We start from the raw sequence: 20,339 nt of genomic DNA, 5'->3' as shown, positions 1-20,339 counted from the left end.
ATCTGTCTAAAAAGAGATTTATCGTAATGAATTGGCTTACATGATTATGGACCCTGATAAGTCCCAAAATCTCAGCTGGCAAGCTGTAGAGACCCAAGAGAGCTGATGGTATATAATTTCAGTCTAAATTTAAATCCTAAGGCAGGAAAAGCCTAATTTCCCACTGCTGTGTTTTTTGAATGGCAAAAACAAAATGATTCCCTCTCTATTTTTGAGCCAATATTATGAGGGTTTTAAGGTGAAATCATGGGGTGTATTAGTAATTTTCATTTCATTTTCCTGCATATATGAATTCTGAAATATTTTCTTCTTTCTTCATGATTAAGATAAACAGAAAAATCACTTTTCATTTTTTGGAGTTGAGAATGTTAAATAAGAGCTCTATGCAAAGAAACAATCATACTTCTATGAATAGAAATAGAGCTAAAATAAACGTTCCAGAAATATAATAGATTCCTGCCCAATCATTATCTGTAAAATTAGAAAGACACCCTTGTGTAAAGATTAAATATCTGACTAACATTCATAAGACATGGGATGGCTCTGTGTGACTTTGGCCCATAACTTTTATTCTCTAAATTTAAGTTTCCTCATCTTTGAAATGACAAGGTTAGAATAGATGGTCATTAAGGTCTCTCCCAGCCCTAATAGATTATTATTTGAAATTAAAATAGGTTAATATAAATTTTACTCTTGGTATGAAACTTCCTGAGGTGATTGCTTAAAATAATTAAGAAAGTAAAAGATAAAAGTCTTCAGAAGAGAGTATAGCAATATGTTCATAGAATGCAAGGATAGAGACTAGGACCAGTAGACAGCCATGGAAGATCTTCATAGGAACATGTTTAATATGCATTAATATGTATTTCTTGTTATTTTACTCTTAAACATCAAATTGCATCAAATTTATTGAGCTGCTTGTTCAAACTCAAATTCTAAAACCCATTCCCCGATATCTTGAAATGCAATCATAATGCCATGAAGCAGCATTTCCAAGTTTTGATTCATTTTCAAGTCATAGGTCCAAAATAATGTACTGTCTTAGGTTGTGTCCTTCTAGGCAGAAATCCTGAGCCAAGGATTTGAGTGCAAGTGATTTATTAAGGTTAGGATCCCAAGAGAAACTATGGGGCGTGGGAGAGTAGAGAAGCAGGGCAACACAAGGGGCCTCTAAGAAACTTCAAGTCAAGTTACAGACTCAGCCTGATCCGCAGGGGATTTCTGGAGTACACCTGATGGTTTTCCCAGCAAAGGACCTGAGCCTTGGTTTTCCTGCATCAGTTGGTTATGGGCAATGAGTCAGGGGTGGGGCTGAGAAGGGAATGGGAATGAAGACAGGTATACACTTCCCTGCATTTCTAGTATTTCAACTAGCAACTAGTGCCCAAGGGAGATCATCAGCAGACATTTTTAGGTGGGGCATTTTAACACTAAAAGAAGCAGAAGCTGGGGGATGGGGTTTAGTGTCAGTAAAGGGACGTGAGAGTCTCTAAGTGGCGCATCAGGAATGTTCACTGCAGGTATTTGCCTCCTAAACTCCCGTCATGAGCAAACTAAGGTGAGAAATTTAAGATGCCCTACCGCCTTCTGAGACTGATGACTCACAGTAGCATATTATAGGTCTTAAGTAGTAACGTAATAAACTACTACTTCCAAAATAAATTTGACTAATTTATCAAGTAACGACCATCAGGGAAAAAAAAAAAAACCACACTGGAAATTTTGCCAATAAGATCTCAAGAATTTTGAGTGAAAGAGAGACATTTTATTGAATCATAGCATTCTGTTCTAAATGGTATCCAGCAGCAGCCTCTGAAGTAGACATGTAGATACACATGCACCACCTTAACAACAGGACATGACTGTCAATATATTGTAATAAACTGAGAGACAGTTCCTCTAGCTAAAAAGCCTGAGAAAATGGGATGGAAAAATGAAACTGATAGTTTATATGGACTCTGCCTGCAGTTAGTCAGTGGACAGTCTGTCTTTTGGCTCCTACATTCAAGATCTGTATAAAGAGAGAAAAAAACAATTGCCTGTCTCTCTCCCGGTGGTGGACCACTTATTGAGGTAAAGTACGGACCTTAACCCTTCTCCATCTCATCCCTCAGTATAAACTTGCTTTTTTTTTTTTTAAACAGGTTTTTTGTTTGTTTGTTTATTTGTTTTTTTTTTTTTTTTAATTCGACAGAGATCACCTGTAGGCAGAGGGACCAGCAGAGAGAGGAGAAAGCAAGCTCCCTGCTCCCTGCCGAGCAGAAAGCCTGATGTGGGGCTCCATCCCAGGACCCTGGGATCATGACCTGAGCCGAAGGCAGAGGCTTTAACCCACTGAGCAACCCTTGCTTTTTATATTTAGCCAAAATCTGCAACACTGAGAGGAAAACCTAGAAAGGAGGAAAGAATAATTGAAGTTGACTCATCACATCCTGGAGGTGTGATAATACTTAAACTTACCACTCATTTGCAGCTAAGTGGTATGCCCTGGGTTAAGGACTTCACGTTTGTCTTTTCATATAATTCACCTGCTATCCTGAGAAGGGAATGATTAGGAAACTGATTTGACAAGGTGAGGAAACTTTCAAAAAGCCAATAGAACTAGAAAGGGACAGAGTGGAAATTCAAAACTGGGTCTTTCTGAATTTTCATTAGACCATGGTATTTGTAGTTAAAGTAGTCAAGATGAGCTTTGTGGCCAATGTATAATAAAATTTTAGGTCATGCAAGTGCCCTACCTACTTAGAGAAACAAACTGAAAGCTGTCTGCAAGATTTGCTGTCAATAAAAGTATTTTTCTTGGAGTAAATTTGCTTTAAATTTGCTTTAAAATCTAGAGCCACAGCTTTTTTCAGTTAGCCATCAAAAAGAGACACTTGACTGACACTGAAATTAGGAAATAAGATCAAGAATATTTGTATACATTTCCTATTGACAAACACACGTTTTTAGATAGAGCTCTCCCCTCTCTAGGAGAGTCATGCAAACTAAAACGGAACCATGGATTCATGAGCAGTGGTAAGAGAACATCTTGAATACTCAGAAATCCCTGAAAATGATTTCCTCAAAGAGCTATAAGGAAATTATAAAATTTAATACCTGTTTGATGTCTTTAATAAGAGATAAAAGAGAATGGTTTCTATGAGAAAGAAACAGAAATCACATGGAAGGAATAGGTAAAGATATAAAATCCACAGAATTTTATAAAAAGAGGAATAGTAACAAATGTTTGCTGGGAAACTAAAAATGCAATGGCAAATTTGACAGTTAAATTGTAATAACACTGTAGAAGAAAATAACTAAGTCACTCCCCCAAAGCCACTTTTTGAGAATATTCAGGGAAATCAAGATTAAAACAATGACAGAGAATATGATGCATATTAAATCATATAGTAAAGATTTAATCTAAGACTTAACACTTAACACTTAATGTAAGTGTTCCTTGAAATAAAAACCAAATAATCATAGAAGCAGTAATACAAAACCGATTTATGCCTGCCTGATTCATTACAGAATTCAGGATACAGATAAAAATAATGTTTCTACAAGAAAAAAAAAAAACACAGGAAAAGAGACTTATATCCAGAAAATACTTGAGACGTTATCAATTTTAATGATAAAGAAAAGCAAACTCTAACATGCATTCAGGTAGAAAATACTGCTTATCCCTAGATACAAGTCATTTTGAGTTTAGTCTATTCTTTTACAACTAAACATCAAATTGAATACAGATAGTTTAGAGTTTTGACAGAGAAAAAATTGTAATTAAAGAATTTTTTATTTCAAGACAAAATGTATTTTACATGAGAAAGTAATAATGCAACAATTTCACCTACTCTAGGGTTCAGACAAAATGCTTTTAATTACTTCTTCTAAATGTTATTTAGAATCAGGGGTGCCGTGGTAGCTCAGTCAGTTGAGCATACAACTCTTGGTATCACATCAGGTCATGATCTAATGGGGCCTGAGATCGAGCCCCATGTTTGGCTTTGTTCTCAAGGGGAGTCTGCTTGAAGATTCTCTCCTTCTGGCCCTCCTACCACTCAAGCTTGTATGTGTGTACATTCTCTCTCATAAATAAATAAATAAATAAATAAATAAATCCTTCAAAAAAAGTTACTTAGAATCATATTCCAGTTGACTGTGGAAACTCCCAATGACAATTTAAGACTTTGGATGTTTAGGGATAAAAGCTGGCTAGGGTTTTCATACATTACACATGTATCACCAAACCACCTTACAGGATCTGGAGAAATCATTCTACCAAGCTGTAATTCATTTCAACTGTCCATTTGATTAAATCTATAAGAAGTTTGAGTAGTTGTCTCCTCCATTCATGGATGAAACTTAGAACAAAAAAATCCAATGAATTATTGTCTACCACTTGTGATAGGCATGAATGATCTTATTATTGAACCCCCCCCATTCTCTGGGAATAAAGACTCCCACAGAGAGTTTTCTACTATTCAGAAATCCACATAAAGGTGATTATAGTTATGCATAAGCATAGAAAATTGTTAAACATGCACACATAACTATTTCTGAGGCATAGGAAAGGAAACACAATAATTATTAATATTGTTATCTTTGAATGGTGAAACTATGTGTGGAATTTTCACATTTCATTCGATTTTTTTTCAAATTTTCTGAAATGATTAGGTATATTTTAAATTACAAAATAAAGCTTCCATAAAACCAAAAGCCAAAAACCACACAAATAAAAATTTAATTCCTAAAAATCCAAAATAAAAAAAAATGTTTGGGATTTAGAGTTATTCCCATAAATGATATTGTGAAGTTGGCTTTCCTTCTACCAGTTTTCACCAGTGCAATAAATGTGCTTCTAAAGTCCTGTGGGAGGCAAGATTCTAAAGATGTGTCCCCAAGATTCCAAACTTCTGGTTATTCAAGGAAACACTTGTCTAGGTACTGCTTTGAAGGGACTCTGAAGATATAAGCAAGGTTACCAATCAGTTAACTTTAAAACAGGGAGATTATCCTGGATTATCTGGCTGGGCCCAATGACCTCAAAGGAGCCCTATAGCAATGGAAGAGGATGGCAAAGGGGAAGGCAAAGCTTGATTCAAGGCAAGAAGGAGCAGAAAAAATAGAATTAGGATTCTGTATATCTTTGCTGATTTTTAAGATGAAGAAAGCCATTGGCCGAGGAATGCAGGTGGTTTCTGTAACGTGAGATCAACCTCTGTCCAGGAAGGAAAAAAGGACTTCAGTCCCAAGATGCATGAAACTGACTTCTGCAAAACAACGTGTTTGGTGAATCTGGAAGATTCTCCTCCTGAGCATCTAGATAAAAGCCAACCTGTTTATTACCTTGACTTGGGCATCGCACGCCCTTAAGCAGAAAAGCCTAGTCATACTGTACTCAGACTTCTGGCCTATAGAACCGTGAATAATTGAGTCTTCTCAATTATTCTCTCTCTCTCTCTCTATATATATATATATATTCTCTCTCTATATATATATATATATTTTATTTCTTTTAGAGAAGTTTTACGTTTATGCAAAATTGAGTGGCCTAGAGATTTCCCACTTACACCTGTCCTATATATGCAGTGTCCGCCATTATCAACATCCCCCATCACAACGGTACATTTGTTACAACTGGTGAACACACAATAACACATAATAATCACCCAAGGTTTATATGAGGATTCCCTGTTGGTGTTGTGGCTTCTATGGACTTGAAAATATTTGTAATGGCTTATATGCAACATTGTATCATATAGAATTGTTTCACTGCCCCAAAACTCCTTCATATTCTGCCTATTCATCCCTCCCAATTAACCCCAGGCCACAGGTCTTTGTTTTTGTTGTTGTTGTTAACTGTTAAATTTGTGGTAATTTGTTATAGCAGCAATAGAAAAGTAATACAGGTCCCAATCCTTACTTGAAGGTTCTGGAGGAGCTTATAGTCTTATACTGCATTCAGTCCTTCTCCTATCTTTTATTTATGGCTGTTTTTCATTGGACTTGCTAAAGAATTTAAGTTTAATCTGATAAACTAAATTAAGGCAAAAGACATTTAAGTAAGTGTTTATACTCTGATCTGAAATGGTGACATTGGCTGGGATACTATTGTCTTGGAGAACATTTTGTGCAAATAACTCTCTTATAATCTTTTATGTAATGATACATATTAACTGTCATGGGTTTACCTGAGGAGCCAACACTGACTGTTCTGGTTTTTCTCACTGGAACCAGGAGCCTGGATTACACAGCCTTTTGTTTCTGAAAATCTCTAATTCTCTGGGAAGTGAAATTTTAATTGTTGTCAGATGATCAATATATATTACAGAAACATAAGTTTATTGAAAAGTAACCATTATTAACAGTTATTCCCATTGCCAAATATCTTTGTTTTCTAAAGCTCACTTCTGGGTTGTTTTTAAAAAATCAATTCACCAGTATATTTAGAATGTGGTTTTATATACAAAAATTTATGTATTGTGACATTAGAAGTACAGCTAGAAAAAGTTAAAGATGCAATAAATGGATCCCCTGGGAAAATGCTTATATTCTTGGATTTATGGACACTGTGTTTTCTAGTCTTTCCAACTAATTCACTGATTAGTGTTGTCACTAGCATTTCTTTAATCTATAAAAATGCAGCTGCCCATAAACACTGAGTGACTAGGTCCAGATTAAATTAATTATCCAATTCATTTGGCATCTGTTCGGAGGGTTAGCTTGCAATATTTGATTTAGATAAAATTATCACTGATTTCACAATGATTTTCACAAGTTCTCATTTGCTTTTGTAAATTGTCAATACGTGGTCGACTAGACCAAACCTGTGCCAGGCTTCTGCTTTAAAGTCCATATTTCCAGTTTAATAATTTGATTCTGAATGCCCCTATTGAGTTTATTATCTAAGTTTAATAACTTAGGCAAACTTTTAATTAATTCCCCAAATCATTGCAAACTTTAAGGCTGCCGAATGGTCTGAGGAACTCTTCCATTGTTGCCTCTATTGTTATGTAATGTTATCATTTGGCTGAGGCAATCTCCCACAGAGAACCCAGACACCGTGATCCTGAAACGACCTTGTCCCTCTAGCTCATTCAGTCTGGCTCTCCAGTTTGAAAATCTGAGTGGCAGAAGCTAATTTTCAAGGATCAACGTTACCACACATTAAACACAAAGTGCTGCGGTGTTGCCTTGAGTCAAGCAGTGATGAGGGTGAAGCATATTTAACTCAAATTTCAACTAGGTTTGAAGAAGCAACGAGTCAATATTGGTCAAGAGAGAGCAATGCAGCATCTCTCCTGTGGAAGAAAGAACCGGAGACGAGTCTTTTCAAGCTCCATCCGGCGAGAGCGAGCAGATTTGCTGTTATAAAGTGTGGTGGTGGGTGAAAATAATGGAAATCTTGAGATCTGTGCTCATCAGACCCTTATTGCTTCTGCCTCACTTCCTGCTTGGCCATGAGGGAAAGAAGATCCGCAGAGCCCAGAAGCTGTGCCACGGTTGTTGGAAGCCACCCATTAAAAAAACGGGCAAAAGCCTCTTTAAGAGGGGCGCCTGGGTGGTTCAGTGGTTTAAAGCCTCTGCTCTCAACTCAGATCATGATCCCAGGGTCCTGGGATTGAGCCCTGCATCGGGCTTTCTGCTTAGTGGGGAGCCTGCTTCCCCCTTTCTCTCTCTGCCTGCCTCTCTGCCTACTTGTGATCTCTGTCAAATAAATAAAAATAAATAAATCTTTTTTAGAAAAAAGCCTCTTTAAGAGGATTATTTTTAAATTATAAAGGAAAGCCTTGTGCTGAAAACGAACGACCTCTCCGTATTAAAAATTTATATAGATCCTGTGTAAGGAAATATTTAGTGGGGAAAACGAAAAAAACAGGTAGAGAGTGAACATGAAGATATTTTCTGGAACAGCATATTTTCCAGGTACTCTGACAATGAGATACTTAATGAAACTTCTCCAACTTGACTTACATTCTTTATAGGAAAGTTAACACCTTCAGAAGCTGTCTTTTAAAATAGCTAAAAATAATTCTGCAGTTTTATCATCGCTTCCTGGATCTGATTTGTAAATCTCATGACAGCTATTTCTTTGTTGTTGTTTCCTGACAATAGTGCTTGTCAGAATCTTGAGGTACTTAAGTTCTAAATCATGAAACTCAAAGTCTTTCCTAGTGGGATTGTGCTGAGTTAACATTAAAGGAGTAGCTAACCTAAGTGTTTATTGTACTTTATTTGGTCACCCAATATAATTAGAGGGTACTTTCATTGTTACCAGTGTTATATTCAGAGATGTATGGTTCTTTTTCTAAAGCATGTGTAATGCAGCTCTTTTCAATTATGTGAGGAACTGCTTCCCTCAAGGTTACTTAACTGGTCCAAATATTAATCTTTTCTTTCACAGAATGCCATAATGCTCCTAACTAGCTTCTTCCCAATCAGGTCTTCCTTGAGCTCTGTAGACTAACTGTGGAATTCCTTAATGGGTTGCTATCTGGTAGTGCGATTTCCTTTTTACGTGTAAGAAATTGGCATTATTATTATTATTCTGTTTTTCATTTAAAGGTGATTGAGTATAGAAGGCCCACTGTTGCCTGATACATAGCAGTGTGCAAAACAACAGTGGAAAGGAACATATATAAAAATCTCCCTCTTTCTCTTAAGTTGATATGAAGTTACATTAAACCTACATTTATGTAATAGCAGAAAAAACTGGTTAACTGATTTCACAAAATATTTTCTGTTCCTTGACTAATCATGATCACCTACTCTGACTTATTTTTACTTCTTTAAAAGTAATATATATGGAGGCCTATAATTATACCTTACATTTTTAAGTTCACTTTTTAAATTTTGAGATAATTTTTGATTCATGTGCAATTGTAAGAAATAATAGAGATCCATGTATCCTTTACCTAGTGCCCACCCTCCCCCCGTCCTGTCCCAGGGAAACATCTTGCAAAACTATTGTGCAAGATCACAACTAGGACACTACCACTAATCCAAGATATTAGGTTACCTTTTTTATGGTCACACCCATTTCATTCCCACCTCACTCCCTTCTTAACCTCAAGCAACCATTACTCTATTCTGCATTTCTGCAATTTTGTCATTTCAAGAATGTTATAAATATATAATATATATATAATATATAAACATACATATATAATATATAAACATATATATGTTTACATATGTGATTTATATGTATATTTATTTAAATATACACATATTATTTATATATGTATATTTATATGTATCTATTATTATACATATAATATATATTGTATATGTAAAATGCAGATTATACATATATAATATATATAGATTTATATATAAAATATAGAAAATTTATATATAAATATTATATATAATATACCATGTATATATCATACATGTATTTTATATTTATTTATTTGTATGTATAATATATTTAAATATAATATTTTATGAATATAAATATATGACATATATTATAAATATATTATAAATATATGTCATATATTATAAATATATGTCATATATTTATATTCATAAAATATTATATAAACTTATACATAAATGTGTTATTTATAGATATAATATATAAAAATATATATTTATACATAAATATAGTAAATAAAATATAAAATATATTTATATATAAATATAATAGTATATTTATATATAAATATCATATAATATATAATAATATGTATAATATAGATAAATATAATATAATATAGAATACATATTATATAAATCATATATAAACATAATCCTTGGAATTTGTGTTTTTATTCAGCATAATTTTCTGGCGATTCACTAAGTTGTCACGCTTATTAGTGTTGCATTCCTTTTGTTTTATTGCTGAGTAGTATTCTATGGTACAGGATTACTACAATTTGATTAACTATTCAACCATTAAAGAATATCATGGTTGTTTCTGCTTTGGCATTAATGCAAATAAAGTTGTTATAAACATGCATGCACAGGTTTCTGTGAACTTAGATATGTTCCTAGCAGTGCAGTAGTTTTTTACAGTGACTGTACCATTTCACACTCCTACCAGCATTGCATAAGGGATCCAGTTTATCTGCATCCTTGCCAGCATTTGTTATTCCCAGCATTTTCCATTTTAGCCATTCTGAGAGTTTGGTAGTGGAATGTCATTCGGTGTAGTTTGCATTTCCCTAATGGCTAATGATGTTGAGCATCTTTTCATGTGCTAATTTGCCATCTATATATATCTCTCTCTCTCTCTCTCACTTTCAAAGATTTTATTTGCTTATTTATAGAGAGAGAGAGAGAAAGCACAAGCAGAAAGAGTGAGAGAGAACAAAGTAGGATCCCCACTGAGCAGGGAGCCTGATGTGGGGCTCCATCCCAGGATCCTGGGATCATGACCTGAGCCAAAGGCAGACACTCAACCAACTGAGCCACCTAGGCACCCCAAGAGAAAGACTTTTCACAGTACTGTATAACCACTTCACTCTTGAATTTTGAGCCATCTGAACGCATTCCTTTTTCAGAAATAAATTCAACTCAAATGCAAAAGCGTGCTGCTCAGGTGACACTGTCCTTAAGCTCTGAATGCCTGAGACTCATTCTCCACTCATCCTATGGCTCCTTGTTCCTCTGATCATCCTTTGCTTAAAGGCTCTGCTTCCCTGGAGTCAATCACTGCCATGGTCTATTCACAGACCTATATTGATCACACTGTTATTATTATTAACATATAATGTATTCTTGCTTCAGGGATACAGATCTGTGATTCATCAGTTTCAGGCAATACGCAGCACTCACCACAACACATACCCTCCCCGATATCCCTCACCCGGTTGCACCATCCCGCCCACCCTCCTCCACTCTAGCAACCCTCAGTTTTTTTCCTGAGATTAAGAGTCTCTTATGGTTTGCTTCCTCTCTGGTTTTGTATTGTTTCATTTTTTCCTTTCTTCCCCTATGCTCCTCTGTCTTGTTTCTCAAGTTCCACATATCAGTGACATCATATGATAATTGTCTTTCTCTGATTGACTTATTTCTACTTAGCATGATACCCTCTAGTTCCATCTATGTTGTTGCAAATGGCAAGATCTCATCTTTTGATGGGTGCTTAATACTCCACTATATATATGTATACCACATCTTCTTTATCCATTCATCTGTTGATCAACATCTGGCTCTTTCCATAGTTTGGCTATTGGGGACATTGCTGCTGTAAACATTGGGGTACAGGTGCCTCTTCGGATTACTACATTTGTATCTTTGGGATAAATACCCAGTAGTGGGTATTTATACCCTGTCTTTGGGTTTTTCTATTTCTTCTTCATTCAGTTTTTGTAGTTTAGGCTCCCCTAGGAATGCATCCCTTTCTTCTAGATTGTCTACTTTGTTGGCATATAGTTGCTCATAATATATTCTTATAATCGTTTGCTATTTCTTTTCTGAGAACAGATCTTTTGCCTCTTTGGTTACATTTATTTCTAGGTGTCTTATGGTTTTGGGTGCAATTGTAAATGGTATCAACTCCTTAATTTCTCTTTCTTCTCACTGCTGATCTATAGAAATGCAACTGATTTCTGTGCATTGATTTTTTTTATCCTACCACTTTACTGAATTCCTTTATAAGTTTTAGTAGTTTGGGGGTACAGTCTTTGGGTTTTTCACATAAAGCATCATATCATCTGCAGAGAGTGAGAGTTTCACTTCTTCTTTACCAATTCAGATCCCTTTTATTTCTTTATGTTGTCTGATTGCTGAGGCTAGGACTTCTATTATTATGTTGAACAGCATATGGGATAGTGGACATCCCTGCCATGTTCCCGATCTTAGTAAAGATCTCAATTTTTCCCCATTGAGAATGATATTCGTTGTGGGTTTTTCATAGGCAGCTTTTATGATATTGAGGTATGTACTCTCTATCCCTACATTGTAAGAGTTTCAATCAAGAAAGGATGCTGTATTTTGTCAAATGCTTTTTCTACATCTACTGAGAGTATCATATGGTTCTTGTTTTGTTTTTTATTAATGTAGTGTATCACATTGATTGATTTGCAGATCTTGAACCAACCTTGCAGCCCAGGATTAAATCCCACTTGGTTGTGATGAATAATTCTTTTAATGTATTGTTGGATCCTATTGGCAAGTATTTTGTTGATAATTTTTACATCCATGTTCATCAGGGATATTGGTCTGTAAATCTCCTTTCGGTGGAGTGTTTCTCTGGTTCGGAGAGTCTGGAAGTTTTCCATCCAGTTGTGTTTTTTTGGAACACTTTCAGAGTATAGGTATTAATTCTTTAAATGTTTAGTAGAATTCCCTTGGAAGCCATCTGGCCCTGGACTCTCATTTATTGGGAGATTTTTGATTATTGTTTAAATTTCTTGCTGGTTATGGGTCTGTTTAGGTTTTCTATTTCTTCTTCATTCAGTTTTTGTAGTTTAGGCTCCCCTAGGAATGCATCCCTTTCTTCTAGATTGTCTACTTTGTTGGCATATAGTTGCTCATAATATATTCTTATAATTGTTTGCTATTTCTTTGGCGTTGGTTTTGATTTCTCCTCTTTCATTCATGATTTTATTAATTTGGGCCCTTTCTCTCTCTCTCTCTCTCTCTCTCTTTTTTTTTGATAAGTCTGGCCAGGAGTCTATCAATCTTATTAATTCTTTCAAAGAACCAGTTCTGAGTTTCATTGATCTATTCCACTGTTCTTTTGGTTTCTATTTCATTGATTTCTTCACTGGATCTTTGTTATTTCTCTTATCCTGCTGAGTTTAGGCTTTATTTGCTTTTCCTTACCCAACTCCTTTTTTTTTTAATTTTTAATTTTTTTTTATAAACATACATTTTTATCCCCAGGGGTACAGGTCTGTGAATCACCAGGTTTACACACTTCACAGCACTCACCAAAGCACATACCCTCCCCAATGTCCATAATCCCACCCCGTTCTCCCAATCCCCCTCCCCCCAGCAACCCTCAGTTTGTTTTGTGAGATTAAGAGTCACTTATGGTTTGTCTCCCTCAAAATTCCATCTTGTTTCATTGATTCTTCTTCTACCCGCTTAAGCCCCCATGTTGCATCACCACTTCCTCATATCAGGGAGATAATATGATAGTTGTCTTTCTCTGCTTGACTTATTTCGCTAAGCATGATATGCTCTAGTTCCATCCATGTTGTCGCAAATGGCAAGATTTCAGCTGTAGGGTTAAGTTGTGTGTTTGAGACCTTTCTTGTTTCTTGAGAAAGGTTCATATTGCTATACACTTTCCTCTTAGGGTTGCCTTTGCTGCATCCCAAAGATTTTGAACAGTTGTGTTTTTATTTTCATTTGTTTCCATGAGTTGTTGTTGTTGTTGTTTTCAATCAATCCTTCTTTAATTTCCTGGTTGACACTTTCATTCTTTAGTGGGATGCTCTTTAGCCTCCATATATTTGAGTTCTTTCTAACTTTCTTCTTGTGATTGAATTTCAGTTTCAAAGTATTGTGATCCAAAGATATGCAGGGAATGATCTCCATCTTTTTGTACCAGTTGAGGTCTGACTTGTGACCCAGGATGTTATTTTTTCTGGAGAATGTTGCATGTGCACTAGAGAAGAATGTGTATTCTGCAGTTTTGAGATGGAATGTTCTGGACATATTTGTGATGTCAATCTGGTCCAGTGTGTCACTTATAGCCCTTATTTCCTTGTTGATCTTTTGCTTAGATAGTCTGTCCATTTCAGTGAGGGGGCTGTTAAAGTCTCCTGCTATTATTGTATTTTGGTTAAATGTTTCTTTATGCCTAGCCCATGATCTAATTGCATTGTTTGTTTCTCTTACTCTTGAGTTTTGAGAGTACAGCTAGAGTTTTAAAATTTAAATCTATAAATTTTAGAGCTACTCTCAGTTTGTGTTTAGAAAAATCAAATGTGTGAGGTAAAAAGAAATAAAAATGTCAAGACTGACAAAAACATTGTGAAAAGGGTCACTTTGATTGGGGGGTCACATCATTTGGGAAGTAGTTTGTCATGGTCAAATTCTACAAATGACTTCAAGTGGATGCTCATAAAATGGAAAATATTACATGATTTATGAAGTGATTGAGGCAAATTTACAAACTTTTGTTCCAGGTATAAAAGAAAAGTTACCAATAGATTACTGCTTTTATTTTGTTTTATTCATTACAAATTTTATACTCCTACTATATATATGTTGGAATTATGTTCTATACCCAATTTTATATACTAATAACTTCCATGTTTTAAATTATATTTTCTATGCCTTCAAATATTTTTCAAAAATAAACATAATGGTAATAATTTATTTAGCCATTCACCTGCATTCACCAGCTTTTGGACCTATTTTGGACATTTGGAATTTTCATGACTAAATAAATAGCATTTGGTCTTTTTATCATCTTTCACTGTTCGATTCCTGAGCCACCCACAATTGTTTTATTTTTCTATGGTGTAAAGTAAGAATCAAAATGTGTTTTTTTCCCCAGGGGCTCCTGGGTGGTTTAATTGGTTAAATGTCTGCCTTAGGCTCAGGTCATGATCCCAGGGTCCTGAAATCTAGCACTCCATTAACCCTGCATCACAGTCCTGGTTTAGCAGGGAGTCTGCTTCTCCCTCTCCCTCTGACTTCTCCCCTCTTCTGGAATGCTCTCTCAAATGAATAAATAAATAAATAAATAAATAAAATCTTGAAAAAAAAATTTACACACACACACACATATATATAATATTCACACTTTTTTCCATATGATAGTCAACCATCCTTTCCCTATTGTACTGTCTTAATTCAGGTGAGTATAAAGGTGTGGGTCTATTCCTAGACTCCATAATAGTTTATTGATCTGTTTACTTTTGTATCAATATTGCCATTACTTTATTATTGTAGTGTTATAATCAGTCCTTACATCTGGTAGTTTAAATCCTCCAGGTTCGTTTTCTTCAGAATTGGCTCATTTATAAGTTTAGAATCAGCTTGTCAATTTCCACCAAAAAACTGATTTTGACTTGGATTTTATTAAATCTATACATCAATTTGGGGAGATTGACTTGTCCACATCTCAGAGTTTTCAAAACCAGTATGGCATGGTATATCTATTTATTTAGATCTTTGTTAAGTGTTTTCAATAATATTGTAGAATTTCATCAAGTGCTCTCCTTACATTAGATTTTTCTCCTTTTTGCAGTCATTATTATGTGATATACACTTGATTTTCAGAGGTTGAGACCACCTTAAATTCCTATAATCAACACCATTTGTAATATAAAATCATTTTTATATATCACAAGAATTTGCTAATATTTTATTATAATTTATTGTATCCATGTTCATGAAAGAAACTGGACAGTAGCTTTGTCAGATTTTGGTATCAAGACTATCCTGGGATGGGCGCCTGGGTGGCTCAGTGGGTTAAGCCGCTGCCTTTGGCTCAGGTCATGATCTCGGGGTCCTGGGATCGAGTCCCGCATTGGGCTGTCTGCTCAGCAGGAGCCTGCTTCCTCCTCTCTCTCTCTCTCTGCCTGCCTCTCTGCCTACTTGTGATCTCTGTCAAATAAATAAATAAAATCTTTAAAAAAAAAAAAAAAGACTATCCTGGGAGCGCCTGAGTGGCTCAGTGGGTTAAAGCCTTTGGCTCAGGTCATGATCCCAGGGTTCTGGGATCGAGTCCTGCATTGGGCTCTCTGCTCAGAAGGGAGCCTGCTTCCTCCCTTCTCTCTCTCTGCCTGCCTCTCTGCCTACTTGTGATCTCTCTCTCTCTGTCAAATAAATAAAATCTTAAAAAAAAAAAAAAAAAGACTATCCTGGCTTCATAAGACTAATTCTGAAATATCTCTTCTTTCTTGGTTCCTTGGAGAGTAGGATGTATAGGATTAGTGTTATGTCTTCCTTAAAATTTATGTTAGAAACTCTGCTTCTTTGTGGGAAGAATTTTAATAATAAATTCAATTTATAATAGTTACAGAAGTATGCAGATATCTTTTCTTATGTAAATTTTATATATTGTGTTTCTAAAGAATTTGTTATTCATCTTAGTTACTGAGTGCTTTTGATATCGGTCCAATATTGGTGGTACATTACTCTCTCTCCTGCTTTCATTCTTATTTAAACTTTTTTTTTCTTTTTTAGCTTGTGGAGTCTCTTTATTTATATAAGTTATCTATTTTTATTTTTTCTGATGTTATTTTTTATTATTTCATTCTTTCTACTTCCTTTAGGTTAGTTTTGCTGTAGTTTCTTAAAAAGGAAGGTTGAATATTGATTTTTAACTTTTCTGATTAAGTATGTCTTTAATGCTATACATTTCCCTCTAAACTCTAGTTTGCTTATATCCCACGCATTTTGATATGTTTCTTATCATTATATTTAAATTATTTTCTAATTCCCATTCTGATTTCTTTTTTGTTCAATAGATTTTCTAAAAATATATAATGTTCCATCAATTTGGACTTCTTAATAGCCTTTTAATTTATATTCAGATTAATTCTATTGTGGTCAGAGAATACACTCCGAAGTGTTTCAATTGAGATTTGTCTCTCTAATTGAGATCGTAATCTAACATGTGGTTATTTTAAGAGTTTTGTGAATCCTTAAAAATACTGTGAATTTTGTTATTGTTTGGTGCATTGTTCTAGTTATATTTTTATGAATTCCTTTACAAATAATATGTTTATTTTCAAAGATAATAATTCATGACAAAAATCTATATCTTCTCCCTTTAGCTATGTGAAATAGAACGGCAAAAAATATTCATCTAAAAATTGCTTTCTTTTAATGTGAGAATATCATTGATTACATTTCTTAGAAAAAAATTTCTCTTTACGTCCTAAGGTCTTCTTTCCAGCAATTTAATGTAAATCTTTACATCTTTTTCTTAACTAGTGTTAGATCTGAGAAAATGGGATTATAGTATGGATTCTTGTCAGAAAACGTTATTTTGAGAATAAATCCAAATATCATTCTTTAAAAAGAGAGAAAGAGAAAAACAAAGCAAAAAAAAATTGAAAAAAGAAATCTATCTTCTGTCTCACTGTCACTTTTGATAGTGCGATCTAGATGATGTGGTACAGAGTTTAAGGAGGAATATTTCATATTTACTTTTCATTAGTGTAATTGCACAAAAAAAGTGGAAATAAAGATGGTCAGCACCTCTTTGCAGGGACATGACCTTGTGCTTTCTCTACTTGATTGCTAGCTAAATTCTAAAAGCACATTGGTAGTAATTTAGGAGCTTGCCATTATCTCCTGTTAAATGTTTTGCATGTTGTAGTGTAACTCAGAAGCCTCATGTGATCACTTTCACCTGACAATTCTGAATGTGACTAGACTATATATGCCACCATTTTTCTGGGCCTCTCTTCTTCTCCCTAACTTATTTTCCTTCTTGCTATACTTCCCTCTTATATAGCTGACACTTTCCCTCTTCGTTGTTACTCAGTGCAATAGAGCATGCTTATGCTTCTCTATAGAAGATTCCACCCCACCCCCCTTCCTGGAAGAGTCAGCTATAATCTATTGCTACATTATATGAATTCCATTATTTTTCCACTGTGTTAACTTCAAGTGCCTTAAGCTGCGTTTTTGTACCAGGGGACCAAAAGAACGAGAGTTTGTGAAAGTGAACTTATCATCAAAGCTATATATCTATAATTTAATAGATTGCTTATTTATTCAGGTGTCTGTAAGATTTCCCAGGAAATTTCATAAGTTATGCCATTTTAATGAAACCCATCACATCTAATGTTCAAGGGAGAATAAACTAGATTCTATTTGGAACAATCAGTAATGACAAACACAGTAAGGATGAGACATTCTAAAATGAATATAAATTCAATGAAGTTTTTTTAAGACATCACTTTAGAACTTGCCTCATTCTCATCTCTTTGGAATCTTTTTCTTTATTAAATTTATCTGAGTTTTAACCATATGCCATGTTCATGTAATTGATGACATCTTAAATTTATTTTAGTATAAAGTCTAATAACAAGTCTTGTAACTTAATTTAAGATAATGGTTAACTAAAAATCTGGTATAAGGCATAAAATCAAGTTCTACCTCTATATTGTTCTTCCAAAAAAACAAAAACAAAACTAGGCACCATCACAGGATGTCATAGAATATTCTCCAGTGTTAAAGGATGAATGCTGCTTTACTTAAGTAAAGAGTAAATATTCCGGGGCGCCTGGGTGGCTCAGTGGTTTAAAGCCTCTGCCTTCGGCTCAGGTGGAGCCCTGCATTGGGCTTTCTGCTCATCGGGGAGCCTGCTTCTCTGCCTACTTGTGATCTCTGTCTGTCAAATAAATAAATAAAATCTTAAAAAAAAAAGAGTAAATATTCAATTTCCCCATTCTAAATGACTGTCTATCATCAAAAAGTCCTAGAAAAGATTTAAACCGTGGTCACACTAAAACACGGAGAGAGTTTGATTCCATTTATAAAACAGTACTAGCTTATCTCCAAGGGCAAGTGTTACCTTTAAAATCTGTTATGGATTGCACTCATCTTTGCTTTTCTGACTGTTATCACCATTGTAGCCAAATTATTAGCAATTCTGCAAAGGAAAGGTTTTATTTCCTTTTTCTTTTCTGTTACCTTTTTTTGTTGTCTTCTCTCTTCCATTCTATTTAACAATTAGGTTGCTTACCAGAGTTGTCACTAAATCATCCCAGTGATCAAGCAGCAGAGAAAATAAAAGTCTTAGGCATAATAAACCACTTCCTTCGTGGATGAGTTATTGCAGTCAATTTTTTTATGTTGGTTTTGACCTAGTGCTGATATTATGTAACTAACTAACAATAGCAAAATCTATGAAACTCCTTGTTTTCCAAAACAGGGACAATTACTACTTCATTGGGTTTGTGTAGATATCAAAGGGAATATTGCATGCAAAATTTAAAAAAAAAACTATTTTTATCATCTCTTATGAGTGGTTAAAACTCAGGTTAGGGGATCAGTAAAGAAGAGGAAAACTAACTGAATGTTTATTCATTAGTTAATGAACATTCAAATGCAATAAGAAATTTTACAGATTAATGATGGCAAGTTTAATACTACTGACAAATTGCAGGGGTGTGTGTGTGTGTGTGTGTGTTTGTAAATATACTAATTATACATTATTTCTGATAGGAAACAGTTACCTCCAAGATAAAACTTCTGTAATGTGGCATTTTGTTTTGAGCCTTGTTTTCTCCAGTGCTGTAATTCATTTTGGTAAATGCACGAAGAGGGCCAAAAGGAATGTACAGCAAATCTTACGTGAAAGCAGGGCAGGCTATTCTCACCTGGAAGTCAGGCAGACTGCATTGCCTAGCGGGTAAGAACATGTGATAGGCATCAGATCGCCACAACTCCATCACTTAATAGCTGCGTGACCCACAGGCTATTTAGACATTATGAACTCTGTTTTCTGTATCTGTAGAATGCAGATCAAAATAGTATCCATTTCTTAAAGTTGTTATGAAGATTACATAAGTTAATGAGTGTGTAGCACTTAGCACGATTCTTGTAAAACAGTAAATGCTCAATCCACGTGAATTATTATCATCCTCAGATTTTTTCGCTTAAGGCTTCAATGATGCTTTTGAAGGTAAGACTCTTCCACTCTATTTCCTACCATCCTAACTTTTCCTTCTCCAAACCTCTTATTTTCCCCTCATTTTCCTCTTTCCATCTTTTTCTCTCCTGGGGATAAACGAAATCTTGATGATACTAGCTGAAAAGCAGGACTCCCTTACTTCACCAGGCCACAAGTGAGAGCTAAACATGAATGATGGGAGCAGGAATGATGGCATTGAACAGATACGAACAGATTTCGTGTCTCAGTGTAATCTGTGGTGTCAGATATGTCTATAGAGTCCTTCCATGTGAAATGTCCTTCAAGGTTGAATTAAAGGTTGTAAGCAATGCTCACAGTTTTCTGCTTCAAGTGCCTCACAAATATTGCAACTTTTGAGAAAGCTTCTCTAAGTATTCTATCACTGTCTGGATATTCTGAACAATCACTGTTTGTGAGGCATACAATAGTCATTTTAGTGATAGCACCCACCCCTGCCTTGCCACCATGTCCAATATTCCCCGGCCTTTTATACTTTTCTTTCGCAAAGCTTATATTACCTTCTTTTTTTTTTTTTTTTTTTTTAAGATTTATTTATTTGACAGAGAGAAATCACAAGTAGACAGAGAGGCAGCCAGAGAGAGAGAGAGAGGGAAGCAAGCTCCCTGCTGAGCAGAGAGCTCGATGCGGGACCCGATCCCAGGACCCTGAGATCATGACCCGAGCCGAAGGCAGCGGCTTAATCCACTGAGCCACCCAGGCGCCCCCTTATATTACCTTCTAACTTAATATATAGTTGCTTTATTTATTTACCTTTGAAAGCTTC

This window comes from Mustela nivalis, assembly GCF_964662115.1.
Source record: "Mustela nivalis genome assembly, chromosome: 5".
Taxonomy (NCBI): Eukaryota; Metazoa; Chordata; class Mammalia; order Carnivora; family Mustelidae; genus Mustela; species Mustela nivalis.
Note: the sequence above shows the minus strand (reverse complement) of the source record.